The sequence below is a fragment of the Rhyacophila brunnea genome, unplaced genomic scaffold, assembly GCF_057557595.1.
Source record: "Rhyacophila brunnea isolate RB1 unplaced genomic scaffold, BYU_Rbru_1.0 scaffold_10, whole genome shotgun sequence".
Taxonomy (NCBI): Eukaryota; Metazoa; Arthropoda; class Insecta; order Trichoptera; family Rhyacophilidae; genus Rhyacophila; species Rhyacophila brunnea.
Window position 1 is genome coordinate 7,302,148 of NW_028232752.1, and position 26,608 is coordinate 7,328,755.

General features: G+C 35.3%; 1 protein-coding gene across 5 annotated transcripts in view; it reads right to left on the minus strand.

Annotated features, from left to right (window-relative positions):
- The window catches only part of LOC147078852 (mannosyl-oligosaccharide alpha-1,2-mannosidase IA-like), a 607,020-nt gene that overhangs the window by 193,662 nt on the left and 386,750 nt on the right, over window positions 1–26,608 (minus strand). The window contains exon 2 of one of the 5 annotated variants that reach the window (XR_015071155.1): window positions 49–506. The exons of 3 other annotated variants lie outside the window; for them this stretch is intronic. The gene's annotated coding sequence lies outside the window, so the exon portion shown is untranslated. Of the gene's footprint in view, window positions 1–33; window positions 507–26,608 lie in introns of all 5 variants that reach the window. One more of the 5 variants, XR_015071154.1, reaches the window with a different exon arrangement.

The window sequence follows — 26,608 nt, forward strand, 5'->3', positions numbered from 1 at the left end:
TTAGGGCGTCCAAAGACGCTTTGGGCACTTAACCGGTTAAATGTGAACATAAATCGTCGAGGCAATTATATTTCATGACCAGTTTTGATTGATTGGGTCACTTATGTTAAGTACAAAATCCGTCTGCCATTTTACTTTACAAGTCAATTCCTTGACCCTAACTGTACAGTAGGTACAACCGAGTCATTGGGAATGCGGGGAAGTGCGGGTCTAATTGACTCGCTTCAGCATTCAAATCGTTCACGAAGAACGCTTGCTGAATGCATTTTCAGCCATGCCCCGGGGGGCGCAAGTTCCAACCTGCTGGATGTCGTATTTTTTCAAAAACATTTTTTCTAGTGTTATATTTTTCAAAAATAAATTATGTACGTTCAATAAAAAATACTGTTTACACACATATATAAAACAATCAAACAACTCACATGAATAATTTATGTTCTGCATAATATAATCAGAAGTTTTTGTAGCTGGAAATGGACACTGCGGATACGAGAAATAACACTCACCTGGAATAAAAAGAAAATAAGATTAGTAGTATTTGGGAGATATTTTTACAAAATAAGTACCCCATGGTTAAAAACTATCAAACTCTTAATTTACCAAACTTAGCATTATATCCTTGTTTAGGAACAGCGACAAAAAGATAAAAGTCGCCAATTTAAAAATATTAAAAACTTTGTCAAAACTAAATCGAGGAGTATTGTCAAACCTACAAGTTCGCAATATGTGTAGTATTTACATCTACATCAGTGTTGCCATATTTTTCTATGCTGATTATAGTACAAAGGCGTAAAAACTATAGTATTTCTGAAACATATATAGTACAGGGACATTTTTCGTCTTGAATCCTTTAAAATTATAGTATTTTGGTATATTTGGCGTAAAATTATAGTATTTTATATTTTTCGCTGAATTAAAATTATAGTATTGTACTATAATTATAGTACGGTTTGCATGGCCCCCACAATGGGGGGGGCTGACAGGGCTCTAGCCTGAAGGCCCGGGCTCAAGGGGGCCCGGCGTGGCGAATCAACCAACCAAGTGTGATAAACACACATCACAAAATTGCACTAATAGTAAATAAATCTCGCCTGCGGCGCTATTTCACTCTCATTATTACGTACTTGTGCGATGCGATTTTCGATTGTTGTTTGTCGATATTCGACAACTCCACAATTCAAGTGGGTGTATTAAAAATACAAAAAATCTCTATAAAATACCCTAAATTTTACCTTGAACATTTTTTTTGTATTACACAACTGTAGATCGACACACTGAAATTAACCTAAGCGATAGGTAGGGGGGGCGCCGAATATTCTAGCCTGGGGGCCCGCTTCAAGATGTGGGGACCATGACGGTTGGCATCAGTGATCTACATAATCATTTAACTTCAATAATTGATTTCGCGGTATTTTTTTTGAATTAAAAATCCAACGCTATCCATCTTGCATGGTAGCCAACTTGAGGTACACATTATCACATAACACAAAACAATAATTAAATACGGAGCTTCAAGGATAAAGTTATGACATGCAAATCCGACAAACTTGTCTCTTTAACAATGAACGAGCAGCCATGCAAGGCAGGATTAGTTGGACAAATAATAATCTATGACCTATATACTAGGTATTATACTGCACATTGCATGTCGAGTGTGTAGATATAGTGGATATATTATAGTTATTGTGACATATTAATTGTGACAAAGGCATATTGAATAATTGTTTATTAAACAAATATAATTTGAAAACACATCAGGAGATACCTTTAAAAAAAAGCTTTTTTGTAAAATACTTTGACGGAATCGATACTTTGATTTTAAACACAAAAGGCGACTGGCAAAAATTAACGCAATTTGTGAAGCGCTTCAAAATTGTAAAAACTACTTGTTAATTTCGTCATAATTAGATAGGATGCGCATGGCTCAATTGGTAAAGCACATTGGCGCGATTCCACTGGATACGGGTTCAAGTCCCGTTAGGCATCGTATTTTTTTCACAAATACTTTTTCTAGTAGGTATATGATTTAAAATCATGTATGTTGAATATAAGAATGTCAAACATACATAACTTGAAAACTCCTCAGATATATACCAACTAGAAAAAATCATTTTTGAAAAAAATACGAAACTCGACGGGATTTCTTTCAAATATAATTTTTTCTAGTGGGTATATCTTCTCAAAATCTTGTGAATTATCCATTCAATAAAAGAAATGGTTTATTAGGGCACTTCAGCTGGGGACGGTCTAAAACGATCGTGACTACACGACGCGAAGATTGTGCAAATGACGCGTGCAGAACAAAACATAATTTGTCATAAAAAGTCCACATGCATCCATTTAATGTTATGTTTATTGTTCTATTACTAATAATAATAATATATTCATTGACATGTTTTCTTTTTCAAGTAAATGGGTAACGTTTTTTAGTCATCTTTATACGATTTAAAAATTAATTCCCCCGTCGCCATCACAAAACAAATTGACGTGTTCACAGCTCGACTATCGTACTCCGATGGCCAGCCAGTCCGAAATTTCGTCGCACCTATAGTTGAAAATTATTTGCCGTTTCACTGAAGTACCGTCTTAATAAGAATGTTAAATCTTGTGAATTATTCGTTGAATAAAAAAATAATTTATTTCGTAAAATACATACCTATTGAAAGAAGTGTTTACCTACCAAATAGAAAAAGGTATGGACAATAAATTGGTAAAGTGCCCGCTTATGAAGTCATGAGTATGAGGTTTGGAAAATTCATAATGTTGTTTCTCAATATACCTACATACTTTGAGGTCGCTTTTAAAAATACTATTCAGGCGCCCAAATGCACTCCATGCCAGTTTGGTTCTGCATGCAATCATATCATACTGTGATTAGTGACAGAAAAAATATTTTTCTTAATTTTTTAACAACATGGTACTAACCAGATGTTTATAGAGTTTTCAGTTTCAAAATAAATATGGGTTTCCGGGTTCGGTTTCCTGCTCTAATACGTATTGCATTATACTGCCCCCATAAGCAAAAACACAGCTAATGGGAAAAAGTCAATTTTGAGAAAAGAGCGGTTATCATGTTTTTCATTGCTGCTTCATTGAAAGTTAATCAATTTTAATAAATGTTTCGGTTTATAATAGATTATTTAAAAATTGATATTTTGATTACATAAAAATTGCAAAATTACAAAAATATTGATTATAAAACTTCACTTTTGTCTTTTTGTTTATGATTTTGAATGGAATAATGTCAGTTTCATAAGGAAAAAAACAGTAAATATGTTTTTTTGCTTATAATTTAAATTGTAATGGATATTTTTGAAAAATGAATTACTTACTTTTTAATGTAATGGTATTTTATTTAATAAATAATATTGGAATGACAATACTTGTCCTTCACGTAGGGTCTACACCAGTGGTTTTTTGGTATTTATAAAATTGGTTGAATACACATGACTTGTCTTAATTTTCTTTCCACCCTCAAAAATAATCCATAATGTGTTTTTCTGATGAGATCATATGTGAAATAGTCCGTTTCTGAGAATAAAGTCAATTTAAAGAATTGGCAACAATTGCTTTATTAACAAAATCACTGCTGACCTGTTAATTAATATTTATTTACCACATTTGAATATCATGTTAATTATATCTAGTGTCCAGTCGCAGTGTCAGCGCTAAATGAGTGAATATTGTCAAGTTTTCCTACTACTGTATACTGTGAAAGATTATTCAGTGTAATGCACTTCATAAAAAACGAATATCGAAGCCAGTTGACAGATGTAAACATAGAAGCAGCCATGTGGCTCGCATTAGAAAAAAGGAATATTGAAGAATTTCCGTTTGCATTATTTTTAAATATCAAATGTTCAGAGACATAAGTACAAATATCAATAATTTAATAAGACCAGATAGTTATAAATGTGTTTTATGATGGATTAAGATTAAAAAACTAATTTAGTGCTAACAACGGGACTGGCACGTTTTCAGTAGTTGGCCATTGGATATAATTAACATGATATTTAAATGTGGTAATTAAAAAGTTATTAACTAGTCATTAACATTTTACTTGCCATTATAATTTCATTGGATTTTGCAGCATTTTGATCAAGTGTATCCGATTGCATACTCTCCAAAACAAGGTTGAGAATTTTTTTTTCACGATTCTTAGTCCAATTTCGAATTTTGAATCTTAAATTATCGTTAAAAATGTAGGGCGATATGAAATTGGTGAATGATTAATTTGAGGTTATCTCACTATTACCAGTTACATGCGATATTCCGTTTGTGTAAAAATTCTAGAATCATAAACAAAAAAACAGTAAGCCAGCGTTTTTAATGAAAAAACGCAGCAAATCGATAGATGTGCTGTGTTTTTACTTACGAATCAATATTTACTGTTTTGTTGCTCCGAAAAGCCTAACATTTTTGCAAAAGTAACGAACACATTATGATGATTTGTATATGTATTAAAATAAATGATTTTCTGTTTATTTTGTTATGTAATTATGTTCAGAATTTTATCTAGTATGTCACCTCATACTTACTTTGATTTTTCATTTTTTCCCATTAGCTGTGTTTTTGCTTATGGGGGCAGAATACTTCTCTGCGAATCCCGGCATGGCGTTTTGCGGAAGGGAGAGTGCAGTCGTCAAAGTGGGACGATTAATCAAAAGCTCTGGTTTTACGGTTTGCTTAGGAACCCACACGCTATGCACTCAAGGCACGCCAAGTAGGGGATGATCAAGTCCGATTATCCATTGTAGCATTTGAATCAAGCTGTCTCGTTGGTTGGTGAGTAATAGACTTTCGGGTGGCTTCGTTAGCTGAACGTGTCGGGTTTCTATCATATATTTCAGTAAATTTTATAAAACCACTATGGAATAGTTTTTTTTTTTTTTTAATAATAACCATACCCTTGCTTTTTCGTACAAGGTAGTTGGGTGGGTTAGTTGCATTGATGTGGGGCTAATTAGGTGCCTCCATTTATATCTTTAATTTTCTTTATGGCCAGGATTAAATATTTTGTGTAGTGTTCTTGTGTTGTTCTATTGCTTAGTGCTTCGTGAGGCTTTTGGAGGTCAATTTCGTGATTATGTTGTCTACATCGAGTCCATCGCTCCCTTTCTAGTATAGGGCAGTCGTTGATGACATGCAACACAGTTTGAGATGTGTTGCCGTCACATGGACAACAGTCGTCATCCCTCAATTTAAATCTTTTTACATAAGCTCGCACCGCTAAGTGGCCTGTTAGTATCTGTGTGAGTTCGTGTGATATTTTTCAGTTCCTGGCAAGAGTGATGGCACAGTTTATGTTTGCAATAAATTTCTGCGTTATTGATCCTGTGGCGGATGTTGTGTATCTGTGGTTCCATAGCTCTATGGTATCTTCGTTTAGTTTTTGTTTTGCGTAACTCAGAGGGAAGTGTGTATAGGTTAAAGGTCTTTTGTCTGTTGTGGCTTGTTTAGCGTATTTATCAGCTTCCTCGTTTTCGGCTATCCCTGTGTGACTTCTTATCCAGAAGAATCTGGGGTTTGTTCCTATCATTCGAAGCTGTGTTGACAGTGTTAAATGATACTATGGAATAGTCGTCATCAAATATGATGTAAAGACATATTATAATGAAGAAAATTATAAATTCTGGAACAACAGATACATTACAACTGCGATGGCGAACCTTTTTATGCTTACGTGCTGAAATAATCGTACCTAATAATGAGTGGCGTGCCTTTAGCGTGCGTGTAGTTAATATTGGAAGTAAATTATAAATTAGGAACCGCATTATGTGCCTATTAGTAGTATTAATTGATTAACTCTTTCTTTAAGTCAGTCCAATCCAAGTCCAGTCCAAGTTCAATCAGTCCCGTGCAGCAAGGCTTCGGGACAAGGAGGTGTGGCACTAAAATCTTTTCATTCTGACACGTTTATAGCGTCATGGAAGGCGGCCGTGAACAAACCACGGCTGCAAATACATGGCGGGTGGAGATGGGGTAACTCAAATCATTGTACTTAAACTTAACAATAGATAGGGGGCGCCCGCCGAACATCTTGGCTTGGGGGCCCGCTTCAGGATGTCGCGGCCATGATCATATCCGCCATTTGGAAAATGTACATCAATAATAATTACAAGATAAAAAAAACTTTTTATATACAACATTTTGACATTTCATTTTGATTTCCATAGTAACGCATGTATATATTGCTAAGACCACCCCCTTAGCAACCAATAATATTCTTTTACTTTTTACGGATTTTTTTCAAATAACGTTCCATACAAAACAGAATTAACTGAAAATGAATTCAATTCTGCTTAAAGATGGCTAAAAGTATGCATTGGCATCGTGTTCTGATATATTCTGAAAGTTTCAAATGTCTAGCTAGTCGGGAAGTTAGTTAAAATAGATTGCAAGATTTGTACTGCACGAACAACCACCGGACAAACAAGAATACGAGGAAATAAAAACGTTGCAAAAATACAATCGAACGTGTCAACATGACGTATTTATACAAATTTAAATAATCAGTTTTTGTAAATCGATAGGTTTTCAAACATTTTGTTTTGCGTGATATTGGGGCACTTTAGAAGTTATAGATCATTGCGTTATAATATATATATGAAATTTCACATATAATGTGCCAATATGGACGTATTATTTGAAAAATGTTGATTTATCTATTTTTGTTGTTAGAATACATAATATATGGATATATTTCTTTACACTATCTATCATCATCGAATATACGGTTACATTTTTCTGTTTCTTCGTGAATGGTGAATCGGCTTAAATTTAGACAAGGTAGGTAGGCACCTACATAACATTGTAGGTGAGGGCTGGCCACTGAATGAAACCAAGCGGTTATCGCGTGCTCAGATCCGTAGGAATTTTTTGAATTCTATCTCCGCTGCACGAGGTCTAACGGTATAGGTACCTCGACAAACGGATATTGACGCTCGCCAGCAGACAATATGTTAAATAAATATTAACGTATGTTGTTGTATGTACCGTTGACAGAAGAATTTAAGAAAATTATAGGTACACCGGGCATATCCAACTTAAAACAGGCTGTGATCAAGACTGGCAGTGATTTACCACACTCTCGCATTGTCATTTTGTTGAGTATACTTATATATTGAGGCGTTATACATTAAACAACAATTATAATATTAATACTATCGACCGAAGGTACTTGATGTAATTTGAATTTAAATTCTAATTATTGTTGATTATTGGCTTATTATCCTAATCTCCTCATCTCCCATCTCCTCATCAATGGCACTCAGCTCGAACAGGTGAAAAACTACATATATCTGGGACAAAGTGTCTATAGATGGATGAATATTAGATGAAATTATTCGCAAAGTAAAGCTAGGCTGGCGTGCTTCTGGCCGCCTGAATAATGCCTCCAAAAGTGACCTTCTACTGTGCCTAAAGCGCAAAGTGTTCAACCAGTGTATGCTTCCCGTGATCACATATGCGTGTGAAACATGGACACTAAGTAAAAAAGAGATCCAGAAACTTAGAGTAGCACAACGTGGTATGGAGAGGTGCATGCTGGGCATAACGCGAAAGGACAAAAAGAGGAATGAGTGGATAAGGAAGCAGACAAGGGTTTGCGATGTAATAGAGTTTATTAAAAGCCTTAAATGGAGATGGGCTGGACACATAGCTCGAAGAGACAATCGTTGAACAAATCTAGTCATCCAGTGGTATCCAATAAGTACAAAACGTCCACAAGGTAGACCTAGAGGCCGGTGGATCGGTGGAATGATAAAGTTCTGCGGAAGTAAGTGGCAACGCAATGCACAGGACCGAGAGAAGGTGGAAGCAGCTTGAAGAGGCCTTCATCGGGCTGATTATGATGATTGGCTTATTGATAATATATCTCATTAATTAACCCAATTAAATTCCAATAATAAAAGTTTTTATAGACTGATAGGTATTATTGATATATCTCATAACTTCATTAAATTCCTAGTATTGACGATTTTAGACCTTTCGAATTTATTGATTATTACAGGTGAAAATAGTTGCATGCGACTCCAGCTGTTTTAATTTCAAACTAAAATGACGCATTCCACCAATGTGTAGACTGTAGAGCTTCTTTTGGCAACGTGTGTTTTGTGAATAACGATGACGTCGCATCGACGTATTCGATACGTTGCAGACACGACAAGTTTAGATGTGCAAGCCGGCTTAATGGATTGATAGCGTTAATGTTATATTCTGTGAAGTGATAACCTATTCGCACATTGTACAATACATTTTGTATATAGTTAAAAAAAGAACTCTGCCTAGATTTAAATAAGTGCGATTATTATAAATTTGCGTTCATGTCTTTGACCCATTCTTTTAAAAGGTTCATTTTAATATTGAGATATTCTGAGTGAGTCTTGAAAGTAGATATTATATGAAAATGTTTCCCCCCTCGCGAATGGTTTATTTGCAACGATAATATAACAAGAATAAGGGAAATGGCATAAAATCGGTCTCCAGGTAATAATAAAATTGCACGTGCATGCCATTCCACGTGAGCATCGTCAGGTCATTCATCACACTCCAGCGCCTCTTCACTCTTCGACGGCTGGAGGCTGGTGGCCGCGTGGGACCGGATGCCGCCGTTCACGGTTCGATTCCCGCCGCTTTATTATTCAGATTCGATTTGTATTGGAAGTGTATTGCAATTCAGAGCAGCGCTCATCGAAAATGTCATGTCGACGAACACGTGTTTTTAATACAAATATAACAAGTGCATACTCAAATATATATGTGATTGTAATATGGCACAATGGTAGGTATTGTAATGTATAATGCATTGGCGAAAGATGCAGGTAGGCTGTACAGATTCGACAAACTGTGTCGCGAATTTTTTGGTGACAAGTGGCACTGGTGTTTTTTGTAGTGATATTAATAACATTGTCTGTCTATGATTTCAAAATATTCGTAAATTAAAAATAACGCAATTGCAAAAATTCATCATGATTAAATGAAATGGTCGGATAGCAGTGCCGGAGTCGTGAGATGTGATGCGGAATGAGGGGTGCGCGCTTACATCTAACCTTTGTCGATTGTGCATGCTCACTCGAGCCTACAGTCGAATGTGATACTGACGTACGTGTTTAACTCAGTCACCGCGGAACATTTAATTACTATTTAATTACAACATTTAAATAACATGCTAATTATATCTAATGCCGACACAACAGCTGTGCCGTCAGCGCTGTAAGGATTTTAAAGGCACTGGCGCAATGGCATTATTAATGGACAACGCACTCAGTACAGTAGCTAGCAAGTAAATTCGCGCATAGCGACATTCGCACATGTATAGGTAGACGTCACGCAATTTCCATTATGCGATATCACGCATCGGGAATTTATAGCAATATCACCTTTATTGTAATTGCGTTAGAACAGTGTTTCTAGTGTCAATGTTAATTTGAGCGAACCCGTTCGAACCGAACGATTCGGCAGACCCGGCAAAAAGCATCGGGAATTTGTAGCAATATCACCTTTATTGTAATGGCGTTAGAACAGATTATGCCATTCGGCAGACCCGACAAAAAAGTGAGTGTCATTTTTTTCCAGATTCTTCGTCCATTCAATTCAATTCATTTATTTTACATATTGTGGACATTACAAATTATAAGTTTAAGACGTTCACAACATGACATTTAGAAACAACGAAATATTAGGTACATAATAAAAGAAATAGATCAGTATTAAGTTATTCTAAAGTATAAATGTGTAAATACAAAAAATTATATACGTACAAGGAAGTACACCGGATGAGTTAAGCAGACCCTATTTTAAGAATTTATAAAATAACGTCCACCTATACTCATCCTCATATTAATGTCATTGCACTGGCGTCGATAGAAATAAACCAATGTCCTCTTTATCCGGTATAAGTACAATTATTATTATTTCAGATTATTCAGACTGATCAATGTTCCTTATTTTCGCTTTTTAATTGTTTATAAATTTGTTATAAGGCCATTTTGAACAATGTTCTTTATTTTCGCCTGTTTAGAGCATTTTTACGAATTTTATTTTGACGTGTTGTCTATGAAATCTGGAGGGTAGTCTCTAAAAGAGGGTCCATTGCCGACTGAAGATTAAAGCCGATACATTTCACGACTGGTCCTACCTTTCCGCCCCTCCCGTTCTCTATGGATGACCTGTCATTGCCTGTCATTATTAATAAACGGTATGGAAGTGGACCACTCGTTTGTTGTGCAAAAAGTTATGATCAGGCTTTATTAATTTAAAGATGGCGGTGGAAGGCCCCAATGTCTATCATGTTGATTTAAAAACATTCAAATCAAATCTTCATTTCCGTATTTCACGCGGACGAAGAATTGGGTTAATGCTAGTTTCAGAATAAATTCAGTACCTAACTAAACTAAACAGTTATGAAAAATAATGTTATTGTTAGCTAGCATGGTTGTAAGTTTGTTATTTGTACGATAATTAAGTTATTAATGTTGACAGCTGTTTCGGGCTATGAACTCAGCCTCAAAACGACATTAAAATAACTATTGTTTTCATTTCATTTTAATGGTGTTCATTTATTTTTTACCTGATGTCTTTTAGATGTGATGCCAGCCATCGTAATCTATACAATTTTCCACAAATCAATATAATCTTCCCAACAAAACCAAGCCACCTTAGCACACACGAGAATCATTGGATGATATTATACGAATAAACAGGGAAAGTCGTCCCAGTGATGTCTGCTGTCAAATCAATCTTCGTAAAACGCTCGCCATGGCGCTGGTGCATTCGCGTTTTGTTTTTTGTTGTTTGATTATCTTATTTTCTTTCACGTGTTATTTCGTAATAGTTATAATGACGACGTTTTTGTGATCTTGCGTTTGACAGTCGAGATGTTGTGATGATTTTCGTGAGCTGTTATATATGTATGTTATAGAGATACGTGCAATTGAATATATTTTTTTAAAAATACAGAATATTGTATTCAATTAGTTTACATATTTTGATAAATAAAATGTTAAATAGTATAAACAATTCCTGTTAACTGTACTTGAAAATTCTAAATTTGCCACAGTTACCCTAATTGGCGGAGCACACTGCAAGAGGCCGGGTGATGCGGGCACGGCGCAGGTGCCCTTTACGCATCTAGCGCAACGCGCGCGTCGCACGGCTGCTCAGTGTTCTTTGGCCCTAATTAAAATCTAAATTGGTGTTACCAACCGTTCTTTAATCATAGTACAAAACTATACTTTAATTTGACGACAAATATAATAAAAATACTATAATGTTGTAGGATTACCATGAATAAAATGTTCCTGTACTATAGTTTTTCAGAAATACCATATTTTTACACATTTGTACTATAATCAGCATATACTGAGAATGCAACACTGACCCAAATACATTTTTTTTAGCAAACAGCAGTATGTACACGTCGATTAGCAAGGTGCAGACACTAACGATAGATAATCTAACAATCTAGCTCAGTACAAGTCATAATAAACAAACAATGTATATAATATAAACATCGATCATAATTTCAAGTTGAACATGAGAGTATATACCTGCCATACATCGCTAACGAAATCCAGGTTAACATAGATGATGTAGTCTGTGCTAGGGCGCTTTCACATCTGAGACCACCAGTGGCAAAGACTCAATACTTAACGATAATTTAACGTTTATGAAATCAGTGTATGAAGCGAAAATTTTGTTTGCCCGTCTTTAAATTAAATACAGCTCTAGGAAACAAGCGACATTTATATGATTTCATAAATAATTCTATGAAATTATTCGACTGTTATGTTAAAATGTATGAGAGGCGGCATACAGGTAAAAAAATGATTTTACGCTTGTCTCACCTGCGTTTAACCTGACATTGGAATGCCAATTGGGAGGGCAATAACTGTGTTCAATCAAATCGCTTCGGATATTCTACTTACGTGAGTGAATAGGTGGACGGTGTGTTAAACGTTTTTGAAATAGGGTCAGTGTGCCGACGTGTATTTTTTTATTCACCCAGTCTGATTTAAACTGGTGAAAACTTATTTTTCTTCATTTTTCTGTCATGTTGGGGATGCTTTGATTTTTAAATTTGTCATGGTCATTATACGAGGGTGGGTCAATAATTCCTTAGAAAAAAGCATTAAAACAGTTTTTATTTTTGTATTTTTTTTTTATTTCTCAACATAATCTCCTTGGAGATCAATACACTTGGTTAGACGTTTCTCAATTTTTTTTAAACCGTCAGAAAAATAAGTTTTCGGAAGGTCCTCAAAATAAGCATTTGTCCGATCGATGACTTCTTCATTTGAAAAAAAACGTTGTCCACTTAGCCATTTTTTTAAGTTTGGGAAAAGGAAAAAGTCACTGGGGGCTAAATCTGGCGAATACGGTGGGTGGTCGACCAATTCGAACTTCAATTCTTCAATTTTAGCCATTGATCGTAAACATGTGTGAACACGGGCATTGTCCTGATGAAAGAGGATTTTTTCCCTGTTTAAATGAGGCCGTTTTTCTTCAATTTCGTTTTTTAGCTGGTCCAATAAAGATGCATAATAATCCCCTGTTATTGTTTTTCCTTTTTCCAAATAGTCAACGAAAATAATTCCACGTGCATCCCAAAATACAGTAGCCATAACCTTACCAGCTGATTTTACGGTTTTCGCCTTCTTTGGACATGGTTCGCCTTTCGCAATCCACTGCTTTGACTGTTCTTTCGTCTCGGGAGTATAGTGGTGTATCCATGTTTCATCTACAGTCACAAAGCGACGAAAAAATTCATCCGGATTGCGTTGCATGAGCGACAACAGGGCTTTAGAGGCCACCACCCTATTGCGTTTATTGTCGACTGTGAGCAAACGCGGCACCCATCTTGCAGAAACTTTTTTCATGCCCAATTTGTCATGTAAAATAGAAATGACGCTACCTTTTGAGATCCCTGTAACCTCAATTATCTCACTCAACTTTAATCTTCGGTCACTTAACACCATATCGTGGATTTTATTGATCATTTCTGGTGTAGTCACCTCTACAGGACGTCCTGAGCGTGGTTCATCCTTTGTTGATGTACGACCACGTTTAAATTCATTTAACCAGTTATAAATAGTTGCAAGTGAAGGAGCAGATATGCCGTGAACTAAATCCAACTCATTTTTTATTTCCTTTGCTGTTAACCCTTTTATATTAAAATGTTTAATAACAGCTCTAAACTCAATTTTCTCCATTTTCCATTTTTCCATTTTCCACAAGCAAATTTTTTTTTTAAATGTACGAGAAACACACAACAACCCGACCAATCTGATTGAAACTTCGCAGCATACTGAATCGGTAGTGCCGCTGCATGAAAACAAACCGCTTACAGTACTAGTCGCGCCACCTGTCGGCTTTTCTAAGGACTTATTGACCCACCCTCGTATTATGTAATATTGATTTTGTTTGAAAGACTATTGTATTTGCAGAGATAGGTATATCGATTGATGCATTTTCGGGAAAAATCTATACTATGATCAATATTAGTATTGATAATGGTGTTACAACCGAAATAACTATCGAAAAAAAATATCGTTGTAGTACTGGTTTCGTACGCTTAGAGTGAATTGTCATTACTTGAGAGATTTTTAACATACTATACTAACACCGATCATCTTTCCCACTGTATATAATGCATGCCTAATTTAATGTGTATAGGTATAGATAGTATTCAGCTATAGAGCTTATAATACGGATAATATAAGAAAAGCTTTTTTGCCAGCGGTCGTGAGTTGCGCTTTTGTCAAGTTCCAAGACAGCGCCGGCTGCGGGCAAAATAATAGAAAACTCGCAATACTTAGGATAACCAAGACATAATTTTCATTAAATCGAGCGGTACACGAGTATCATACGTAATGAATATATTGTATTTTCGTATTTGTGGCCATGCATAATTAATGGAAATCAGATGTGTTACGTACCATGTGGTAAGACATACGTTCCATAGGAACGGTCATTAGTCTAACAAGGGTAGGGGAGTGAGTTAGCTACCTCACGCGCAGAAGTTGAGTTTTGTTGAATGTCAATTTTCGTATTTTCGACAACTAGTTATAATTTAATATTAAGTTCATTAATAATGAGCCAACGAAACATTTTTAACAAATGTACGTCGGTACATTTTTAAATTTTGAAAATTATATTAAAATAGCGACGTTAATTCTTTCTATGCCGCAATTAGTTAATTGATAGTAATTAACATAAGAATTGGTGTAATTAGGGCGTCCAAAGACGCTTTGGGCACTTCACCGGTTAAGAACAAAAGTGGTTGTTGTGCGCACTAAGCCAATGAGTTTAAACTTGAAAAAATAGTCCACTACGTGGTTATAATGTTATAAATTTCATATTTTTTCCAGGCAGTCACGATTAGGGAATCCAATCCCGAGCCAAAATTCTGATCCCGGGATTTCGGGATTACAATTTGACAATCCCGGGATCCCGGGACTGTTCCCGGGATTGGTAATTGGTTAATACAAAATTTTTATATTTACAAATAACATTGATAAAATCGGTCAAAAATAAATCTAGTATAATATATACTATTTAAGACATTTATTGTTAATATCGTATACGTTCAATCTTGGAAATACACAAGTTTAACGAAGTAAATAATATTGTAATATAAATAATAATGTGAATTTAATAGGAGATTGCTGTTTCTGATAGTAAAGACTTAATGAATGATTTAAAATAGTAAAGCAAATAATCATGGCGTACTTATGGCCTTTCCGCTTCATAAATCTAATTAGTCAGCCAAATATGAAACTGCCGTAAAACGTATGATATCATGGTGGAATTACTTTGTTAAAAGTGCGAAGCATTGTTTTTTTCCAATCTTTCTCATTTTTAATAATTCATGTGTGAATGAATCGGCTACCTACACATGGGTATAAATCAAACTTCATTCAAACTCAGTTTATTTCTAATGTAGTTATGTTTTATTAAAAGTATTTTTTCTGTTATTTTTTCGCTTTTATTTTATTTTCCATAAAAATTGATAAAAAAAATCAATCCCATAGTTATTGAAAATAGCTCGGGATCCCGGGATCCCGGGATTAGAATCCTTAGTCACGATAGCTCACGATATATTTCAATACTTGGAAAAAATCTACTATTTAATTTAAAATGATTGCAAAGATTTTTTTCAAAATCTATACCTACATTATTTAAGCTTTATGGTAGAACCTTAGTATGGTTACAACATTGAGTAAAAAAACAGCGCTTCTCCGTATTATTATAGATATTAAAATTCTCAATAAACATCAGTACAGTGTTCCAAAAGATCGTGAGAAATCATAAGAGTAGAAAGGTACTGGTAAAGGTAAATGGCTGGTTGCAATAACTTTTCACTATTCTATTTTTAAACATATTTTTGTAACCAGAATGTAATTGTTTGTTTACTTAATAAATAAAAAAAGAAAATTAGCGTGGTGATTTTAAGCAAATCTGTTTTGCAAGCCATATGCATACTCAAAAATTCTAGATCTTCCAAGAAAAACAACAAAGTCGCAACGTTGTTAACCCATGGTGGACTAAACGAGAAATAAGTGAAAGGAGCTAGTGGAGGTATTCGTCAAGGAATTTGTCAAGGAGTATTTTAATAATACGATTTAAATCTAAACAGACACATGATCCATTATGTAAGCATTTAGTAAAAATAAAGTTCGCATTTACGTTCTTGTAAGTATAATAATGTTTAATACGTACCTACCTAGCCAATTATTAATCTTAAAAAAAATACTAAGGAGAAACTATCAAGATGAATCTCACAATGTTTTTTTTTTAAATAGTACTTATGGTAAACAAGTTTAACTAGATTTGAATACATAGCTACGGAAAAAAAATGTTTGATAATAAAATTATTTTATAAATGCCAGACAAACTATTATTTAAACAAGCTTATCCGGCGAGTGATGAAGTAGTCTCCCAGGCATCATGAGCTCTGGTCACACCGCCGGCGTTGACAGTTCTCAGGGTCGACGTCCTCTCGAAATAGAGTCATCAATAAAATGCCGCCGCGGCGCTGTCTTCTGTCCAACTAAACCTAAACTAAAAGCCGTCCTATATTTGCAAAGTTTATAGACCCAAATCGTAAAACAGTGATCCATCAAAAGCTGTCTCCACATCTCGTGCGACATCGATGAGACGACAACAATCTTATATGAGCATACTGGTATAACAATCTTATACGTACGATACCTACACGTTAAAATCACTTAAGCGGTTAGATACTTAGTGAAGACAGATAATATAAAATCTGAATAATAGATTAAATTAATATTATGCATTAATGCATGTGTGCAGTTCGGTATTAAATATACTACACACATTACTGCATTGGTTTCCAAACTTTATGTTACCACGCCTCCCTTTAAAAAAAAATCGAATCTTGGCGCCTCCCCCCCGCCCCTTTATTGTGTAGTGTGGTGCTATAGTGTAGTGTTTCCTAAATTATACACGGGAGTTATCATTTAAGTATATCAATCAACATATAGGTATCACATCAAAATGCAACGCATCACCACATATTTAAAATGCATATGCAAAATGCAAAGTGCATTAGCAAACTAACCAAGAACTCAGTAAATAGATTTTTGTTTGCTCCAATATATCTAGCGCAGAAATCATTTAAAAGTGGTAACATGGCGAACTTATTTTTTCCAAAGTTTCATTTTTTTATGAACGCCTTCACTTTGTCTTTTTAAATCAGTGAATATTGGTGGTCCTTGCATTGATTTATTCACTCATTTTTTTTTAAATTTCAACCAAATAGACAAGGTTAAAAACGAAATTATCGTTCCTAAACAATTATGATTTGACCATTTTATTTCATTTTTTCACGAGATAGCCAGCGCACTTCAATAGTATTGAAGTGAGGTATTATAAAATTAGTCTCCATATTTTCAGACAGGTTTGCAAACAACCTTCTATAGGACTGTTTTTTTTATGAAGTTTATAACTAGCGGCCGTTTTATAAACTACGCATATGAAAACTGCAAACCTGTGGCTACATTAATTGTGTTAAACTGTTCGCGCCTCCCAGTTTGGAAAGTAATGATTAGGTGGCCATTCGATATAATTGACATGTTATTTAAATGTGGTAATTAAAAAGTAATTATCTAGTCAGCAGTCAATGTGAAAGAAAAAGATAGCTGATAATTTAATGAGTTTTCTTCTTAATTTTTACAGCATCTGTGTAGAAGGTTTTTCTCAAGATATCTCAACACCTTTGATTGATTACGATATACATTTTTATTTAATAATGATTGTATTAAAATCTAAAAGCAACACACCATTAAAAAAAAAACTCCAGAACACGTATATAATATTAAAAAAAAGTTAGACCAAGTGGTGGTACTCGAACCTTACACGTAGGGATTGCAATACCGAATGAATATATTAATACCGGTATTTTGGTATTTCTTATTGAATACCGGTATTCGTCAAAACATATTATAAAAAAAGAATTAGGTACCTATATCCTGTACCTATACCCTATCAATAATTACTATAACTATTAAAATCTATTTAAAACGGAATTTTATAGTAACCTCAAGTACCTTCCTACATTTATTATGGTGACCTTTATAAATAATATTTTAGAACTGCTAATTTTTACAAATACTATAATTCTGGGTACAGGAAAATCACTCTCAAATTCAACGTTTGTTGGATGTACCATCAACGTTGGATCAATAGTTTCATCATCAGCCGGGGTCAATCCACTGCTGGATGAAGGCCTCCCCAAGCTTTCTCCAACTCTCTCGGTCCTGCGTCGTTCGCTGCCACGTATTTCCGCCGAACTTTACCAGTTCATCAACCCAGCGGCTTTTAGGGCGACCCTGTGGCCGTTTCGTACCCCTTGGGTACCATTGGATGACGGCATTTGTCCAGCGGCCGTCCTTTCGGCGAGCAATGTGCCCCGCCCATCTCAATTTTAGCTGTTTGGCAACGTCTATTACATCGCGTACTCTTGTCTGCTTCCTAACCCATTCGTTTCTCTTGCGGTCCTTTCGCGTGATGCCCAACATGCACCTCTCCATGCCTCGCTGTGTGACTCTTAGCCTTTGGACATCTCTCGTGCTGAGGGTCCACGTCTCGCAGCCGTATGTGAGCACGGGTAGCACACATTGGTTGAACACCCTACGCTTAAGACATAATGGTAGGTCACTCTTGAAGACACTATTCAGACGTCCGAAAGCACTCCATCCCAGCTTTGTTCTTCGAGCAATTTCATCGTGCATGCTTAAAGTTATATAATAAATTGGAAATATTTGCCACGAATGTTTTATTTTTCGAAATATGTTATTTTCATCTCGACAATAATTTTATAAGTGAGTATATTTGTGGGATTTCCTTTAATTATTATTATAATTTTGTTAATTTTAGTCAATATATGGAACTTATACACTAAATTTAATATACAATATAGTAGGAAGTACTGAGAAAATAGTTCATAAATTCATTCTAGATAACGTGAATGCTTTCTTAATACCGAATATAACGGGATTTTAAATTTTGGAAACCTGCATTTCGGTATCAATAAATAATTTAATACCGGTATTGCAATCCCTACTTACATGCTATCACTAAGGGGGTGTATGCTAACAGATTGCCTATTATGTATGAGTTTTTCTAATATGTATGTATTCTGAGGTATTTCAAAATTGTATTTTCAATAGGAAGAATTTAACTTTCCTAGATCTCGTGTCTGTCTATTCAACATTGAATTAAGCAATATTAATTTTAAAACAATAAATATGAAGATTGATTTTAAATATTCAATTAGGGACGCATGCTGTAAAGTGTAAAGCTTTTCGAAATTTTGATTGTTGTAAATAAAGAAAAGTAATTAAATAGGTACGCAAAAGCTTGTGTCATGACTCGTGAATAACGTCAATAGCCAATTTGATTTAAAAAATTAGGTATGTACATGTAAAGGCCTGTTCGGACTGTTCCAGTGATTTAGTAGAGTGGCGAGTGATTTAGTGAATTAGTAACAGAAACGTGTCCGAACACAGTGCATTAGTGAATGACGTGTCAAAATGAACAGAGCGACGGATATTTCAAAACGGACACTATTCACGCGACACGAAAGTGCTGCCGTCTGTCAGATAAACTTGTAACTTCAAATGACACGATACAAAAACTATAATAACTATAAGTTATATTATTTCGAGTAGTATCTTCGCTCCAACGCTGTGCCATCTCTGCGGCAGTCGGAAACTAATGAACTCGCCTGTTCAGACTTGTTTCGTGGCTTGTTAGTAGATAGGTGGTGGGGGGGGGGTCACTACTCGGCCAAAATAATAGAATAAAATGGATCGACTGGACTGGCGATTTTACTAAACTACTCGACTAAATTTGTCTGTTCAGACACGGTTTTTTACCAAATAACTCGCTACTCTACTAAATCACTGGAACAAGCCTTAAGCGAGTAACTGAATGCATATAATATTATGACTGTCAAAAGTCGACGAAAGAAATATAAATTCGTTGATAACTAAAGACTGTATTAAAGATTTACGATAAAATTACATTTGCAAATGTAATGGAAAGATGTAGTCGAAGAGTGACAATGGAGGAGAAAGAAATCTATCGGATAAGAGAGATTCCGCGATGATCCCAGATGGAAGATGCCTTTGCAGATAGATGCAGATTATATCAGCGCATCATTTCAGATTGGAGCGAAAAGCATTATGTGAGATTTATTCTGATGATTGCACTTAAGTGTGAATTTCAAATGAACAGAAAGAGCTTTTTTATAAATATTTATATGCATATCAATACTCTTCTATATTATATGAGTCGCCTCGAGTCAAAACTCACATTTTGCAATTTTGTCATTTTTAAGTTAAATATACGAAGTGATTCTAAAGGCATTAATCTATATATAAAGAAAAATAGTTGGCTATCAAAGGTTTAAAGCATGTAAAAATCGTTGACAAAGTTGACTGACTGTTGGTGTCATAACTCACATTTCCTAATGAAAAATGTGAGTTTTGTCACCAAGGCTTTCAGGGAGCTCTATTTCTCATAGTGTGCTGTACGTCTGCAGCATTAAGAGTATTATATATATTTAAAAAAAATGGTGTAAATCGAATCATTCGCTCATTAATATTCAAGGGAGTTAAATACTTTTCTTCAAATTACAAAAAGCGGGGATCTGGTTTTTTGCGATTATCTCAAAACTGGATGTTTGGAATATGTGAGTTATGACTCTAGGCAACAAACACGTCGAGCAACATTGCGATGTGAAGAAGTTAGTGCATTGCATTATCCATAAGTCGGGACGGTATCGTGTTTGGGTAATTGCCTGGTGACGTTTATTAAACAGGCGAATTTTAAAAATAATATGTGGAAGTTTTTCGATTCACGGCATGGGTTTAAGGCGATACTTCAGTGAAACGGCAAATAATTTTCAACTATAGGCGCGACGAAATTTTGGACTCGCTGACAGTCTGAGAGCGAACGTCGAAGTGTCAATACGTCAATTTATTTCGTGATGGCGACGGGGGTATTAATTCTTAAATCGTGTACAGATGACTAAAAACGTTGCCCATTTACTTTAAAAAGAAAACATGTCAATGAATATATTATTATTGTTACTAATAGAAATTGTTGAAACAGAACATTAAATAGACGCATGTTGGATTTATATGACAAATCATATTTCGGTCGGCAGGCGTCATTTGCACCCGCGACCCGCAATCCGCGCATCGCCTAGCCACGATATTTTAGACCATGCCTCAACTGAGGTAGGTATAGCCCTAAATAAAATAACCTAATTTTTTTCCTTCGGCAATAACTGATAATCAGTCATCGTAATAAGCATGTTGAGATAAGGAAACACATGGACGCCCATATTCTTCGCCGGGGTAGGTACGGCGGATAGAAATATAGTATTATTTTTTTTTTTTTTTTTTTTTTCGACCATGTCCGATCCTGATAGGATCATATGGGCCTCTACAGAGTGGAGGTTGTATTGACAGATTTTGTTTTTTGCGAGAAATGGATGTCAGCCATTTGCTCAACCTATTAGGTCCATACCCTGACACACAAATTGAAAAACAATATGTGTACTTGCCAGACCCAGGATTCGAACCTGGGACCCACGGCTTTATAGTCCAACGCTTATGCCGCACGGCCACCGTGGGTGTTATAGTATAGTATTATAATGCTATATTAAAACTTTTAAGTATCTACATAACTTCAAACAGTTTCAGAACTATACATTCGCGATTTTTTTATATTTCATTCATGTATCCTCCCAATCAATGGGTACCTACACGTGCAATGATTGTTTCAAAATTGTAATATTAGCAGCGCTAGCTCTTGGGCCAGTGAACACCAGGTAGCACTCAATTAGTCAAATGGAAACAGGGGTAGGAGTATGCAATTATGGCACAACTGCACTTACACCGTGGAACGAACAAACTGCTTTGGATTCTATATTATAACGCGGTAGGTAGTAGGTACTTAGTCACAGACGGAATGAAAATTATAGTTGAAACTGAAAATAAACGAGAAAAGCGCATTAGTGAACGGGCGTTTCGGGGACAAACATTGGTAAGTACGGATATTATATATTGGGGACTGATATCGGTTAATATTATAAAATTATATTTTATAATCCAAAATTACTTTGTCTCTAATTATTTTAGTATTTTAGCGAATCGTAAAACAAAAACTTTCAAATAATATTGCAGAGCAGAGGCAAATAGTTATTAGGTGATTATTTAAAGCGTACATTAACAAATAATTTTGATATTACATTAAGTATGTAACAGCATGGCCCCCATAAAGGGGGGCTGACAGGGCTTTAGCCTGAGGGCCCGGCGTAGCAGGTCAACCAGTTAAGTGAGATAAACACATCGTAAATTTATAAGCTCTAATAGTGAAAAAAAGTCACCTGCGGCGCTATAAACCTATTAGAATTGTATTTTGTAATTGTGTTTCCTGACTAATAAAAATGATTATTTATCCAACACGGCGAAGGGTCACATGTAACTTTGCCATCACAAAAAAGATGCTGAGTGCCAAAAATATTCAAGCTGATTTATTTAAAATACCAAAATCGCTAAAGATACACGGCATACCCTTTATTTTCATTTTCACATTAAAAAATACACTGAATTCCGCGGAATATCATTTGGAAAACTATCGAACTCCACGCTTATGTGATATGTTTATCACAGAGGAATCGATACGCACCGATGCGCTTCGTCGTATATCGACTAACAGCACTTGTGCGTTCAAAGACTGTAATAATCTGTACGTAAGTATGTCATATTTTTGTATATGATATCGTGATCTTCTTCTTCTTGGTCGTGCACTCATGGCTGAAGATCGTGACCACATTTAAATTTCGCCATCCTTTGAGCGACCAAAACTTTCCATCCTTCTCGATCTTCCGCTTCTCTCAGGGCAGAATGGATGGTGCCCCCAATCAGCTCTTGACTTGGTCGCTCCATCACGCAGACGCTCTTCCTCTGCTTCTCCTTCCCTGGAGGCTACCCAAAACTATCAGTCTCTCCAGGTTGTCCGGTCCGCGCCTGACAATATGTCCAAAAAACTGCAGAATTCTTCTCAGACATATCGTCAAGAGCCGTTCCTTTATCTTCAGTGACATCGTGATATCTACTGGAAAATTATCGTATAATAATAGATCGATAACACAAACATAATGTTTCAAACAACTTTCACCCTCTTAATTATGCGTATCAGCAGGCCCTACATTACTAATTACTGTGTGAGCCTCGGAATGTCACAGGAGCAGTTCCACAAGACTGAGGTCACTATATACTCAAATGAGGTTTGACTGATGAGACTTATTCTAACAAAAAGTGCCCATTGTAGAGAGGGAAAACGGTGAACTAACAAAAAAATGAATCTAGTTAATAATATCTACCTTCTTATATATATATATTTGTTGTCCATGTCCTTGGCTTTTTCGTAAAAGGTGGTTGTTTTAAGTAATTTTAAACAATCACAAACACCCAGGCTTTGAGAAAATCACATAAATATATGAGAGCCGCCAATAATATATATATTACAAAAAAGAATACTGATGAAGAAGGTTGTTTGAAGAGATCTTTGCACTCAAGTTTGAAGACTTTTAATCATCAACCTTCGAGCAAAAAAAAAAAAACTAACACTATCTATTTCATTAGTTCTACAGTATTTTTCTACATTGACATTAATTAGTGTGTCTGTATTATAATATTATTTATTTTCTCAAAAGTCGCGGAAGTGTGACTAAGAATGACCCCCCATATCCTACTACTTTCAAAAGTCACGTTTCGCCATTGTATCATTGTATAATGATTCCAGTATAAAATCAAAAAATTAAACTACCGGGTGTCATTGAGAAATAGCGTAGTGCCACTGGGTGGGTTATTATACCCGTGGACCAGATGGCATCATAAGCGCAAGCGAAGTGAAAGAGGCAAAGGTGTGAGTGGACTGGCGAAGTGCCAAATATCCAGCGCGATTAAGACATGATTTGGGAATGCAATGCGCGCTGGAAATGCATGCCTGGACTATCTATTTATATAAGAAAGTCGTATAATATTTTCGGTCAGTGACGTCTTAGCACTAAGTGACAATTAGTGACTTTTGCAGTTGGGCCAACATCCATTGATATAATACCTAACAAACAGATGAAAAACTTAGTCTATCTTGAAAATGCAAACCGTTATGTTTCGTGGGACAAAAATAACAAAACTAAATACGAGGTGATTGTTGATTCATTTTTGAAACAATTAAACGTGTTGTTATAGCGTCTTCAATTGAAATATAATTTGGATCACAGTGAGTTTTACAAGATAGATTGACAATATGAAACATAAAATGTTACTGGCAAAAACGGTGAAAACGATAGAAATTTTGTTCTACCAAGATCCATAGAATTCTCATTCATTCGCAAACAGATAACTGTGGTAGAAATTTTAACTCTGCCGATAATGCAATAAGTGTAATTATTACAAACAAGTATTCAAATCTTTATATATACTTAACTAGTGCCCTATTCACTAAACGCAGTCTAATGCTGATCGCATTTTATTATTATTTGAAAATTACCTATAGGTAGTAGTTAAAATGAAAATATTCAAATACAGGTAGGTACATAACAATAAGGGTAATATTTCATTATTATTTTCGTCAATGTTTTTCGACTCTTCTGCAACTATGACTACTTTAATATTGAGGTGTTGTGAGCAAGAGTAGGTATATCTGTGCGTACTATATTGATGCCAATGGTAAATTGAGTATAAGTCGGTTATAAGCGTTACCAATGGAGTTCTGTGGGTCTATTATATACTTATCGAACACTAAATTGATAAATAGTATCAAACTTAGGGTAGGTTTGTATCAAAATATTAGCACTTATTGTAACAATTACACGAAGCCGGTTTTTATTGTTGCAATAAGTGCGATATTTTAACAGCAGCAAGATAGGTGCTGTTAAAATATAGCACTTATTGCAACAATAAAAACCGGCTTCGTGTAATTGTTACAATAAGTGCTAATATTTTGATACAAACCTACCCTAAGTTTGATAATATTTTTCACTTTATCACTTTAGCGGTCGACAAGCATAGAATAGACCCACTGGTCTTCATCGGATAACTTCACAATGATCATGCATTTGAATTCAGTGAATTTCCATCAATACCTATAACAAAGTATAAAATTGTAATCGACTAATCAAAGTCTTTTATCTATATATAAGCAGGGTTTTCAGATAGTTTGCTCGCTATAAAACATTTAAATTCTCATTAATAATTCAATAAGATACGTATGGATTCCTTACAGTCCCGGGAGGGTCTTGGACAACGAACGCATTAAGTAATCAGACAATAAAACGTTGGAATAACAATATAGAATTAAATTACGAAGTTTCAAGTTTTACGGCTATATATTATATATCTTCTTCTTTCTCAGCACTACATCCCGGGGCGGGATTTGGCCTCCTCTACAATTGTCCTCCACACGCTCCTTTCCCTGGCTGCTCCTCTCCAGTCTCCAACCCTCCCCATCTTTCTCCAGTCCTCTTCGATACAGTCAGCCCACCTCTTCTTTGGTCTGCCCCTAGACCGTTTCCACTGTGGGATCCACTTGGTCATGATTTTTGGCGTCCTGTGCTCAGGCATTCTCTCAACGTGTCCAGCCCACGTTGAGAGAATGCCTGAGCACAGGACGCCAAAAATCATGACCAAGTGTTAACTCTTCTCTTTGGGATCGACAGAATTTCACCACATGCCCAAAATCATAATTTCGGTCTCGGGAAGGTCTTGGATAACTAAAGTATGTACCGACTACTCGTGAGGAAACGATCGCACCCGGGGAATAATAGTGGCACAACTCGAAAAACTTGTTTTTGCAGGAAAGCATTTTGAATATCTTATCTTGGTATATTAAATCAGTTTTTTTTAATTTACTTTATAATAGCGTAAAGTTGGCACACTTGAGTCATCTCATTTTGAATGTTAATGCAATAACAATGGCACAATGATCATTGTGCCACTATTTCTGGTTGAATTCAAGTAAAATGTTACAATATGATAATGACAAAAAAGCTTTTAAGGCCACCATTTTATTTTTAAGAATTATGCCGCTATTTGTGCGGATAGAAATGATATCTTGGAACATTTCTGCATACTTAACTCAAAAATGACAAATTTGGACTTGTGCCACTATTATTCCCCGTGTGCGAAATGAACAGCGGACATACATAGTTTAGTGGTCAGTGCACATAGGTTCGAATACCTACTGCTGGATGTCGTATCTTTTACAAAAAGATTTTTCCTAGTGGTTATACATTTTTCACATATGTTTTCACATTATGCACGAGTATATTACAATTACAATTTACAATCATGAATTGTCATGTTTTAGAGCTATGAGTATAATATATCTAAAGCCTTATTAGCACCAAAACGACTTTGGCAACATACAATATATGAATTTCAATAAGAAACGATACGCCTTATCGAGAGAAAAAATCTGTCAACCCTGTGAGAGATGATACTTATATCTTTACATTAAAAACGTCTATACAAAAGGAATTAAAAAAGTATATCCATTTTAATCAATAAAATAAACGAAAGATTAAAATAAAACACAGGTACCACCTATATATCCATGTATTTTAAATATTTTTATCGTAAGTTTAGTGCGCCACTGAAATGTTAATAAAAGCTATGCAACTAAACAAATTTGCAAAATGACTTAGCATTTGGACACAAATACATTCTGGTATGAGGATACAGTTGGTAAGAATTGGGATTGAGAGACTATTAAGAAATTAAAACTATCAAAACGATACTCACGAGAAAATGTTCTGTAGAATGTGAAACAGGAGGATTTTCAGCGAGAAATGATGATGTATAATTTTATTGACGCCATCGATTTGTGAAATGTCACTCACCTGAAAAAAATAGGAAATACGCATATTAGAAAATATAGTGAAACAGCATAACAATTAAAGTAGATCCGACACTTTTATAGACGTGGTTTAATGTCTTTATCGTATATTATCGTTATCGCCGACAGTGTTTAGATCACGCCTATTGTGTCACTTTGTATCGCT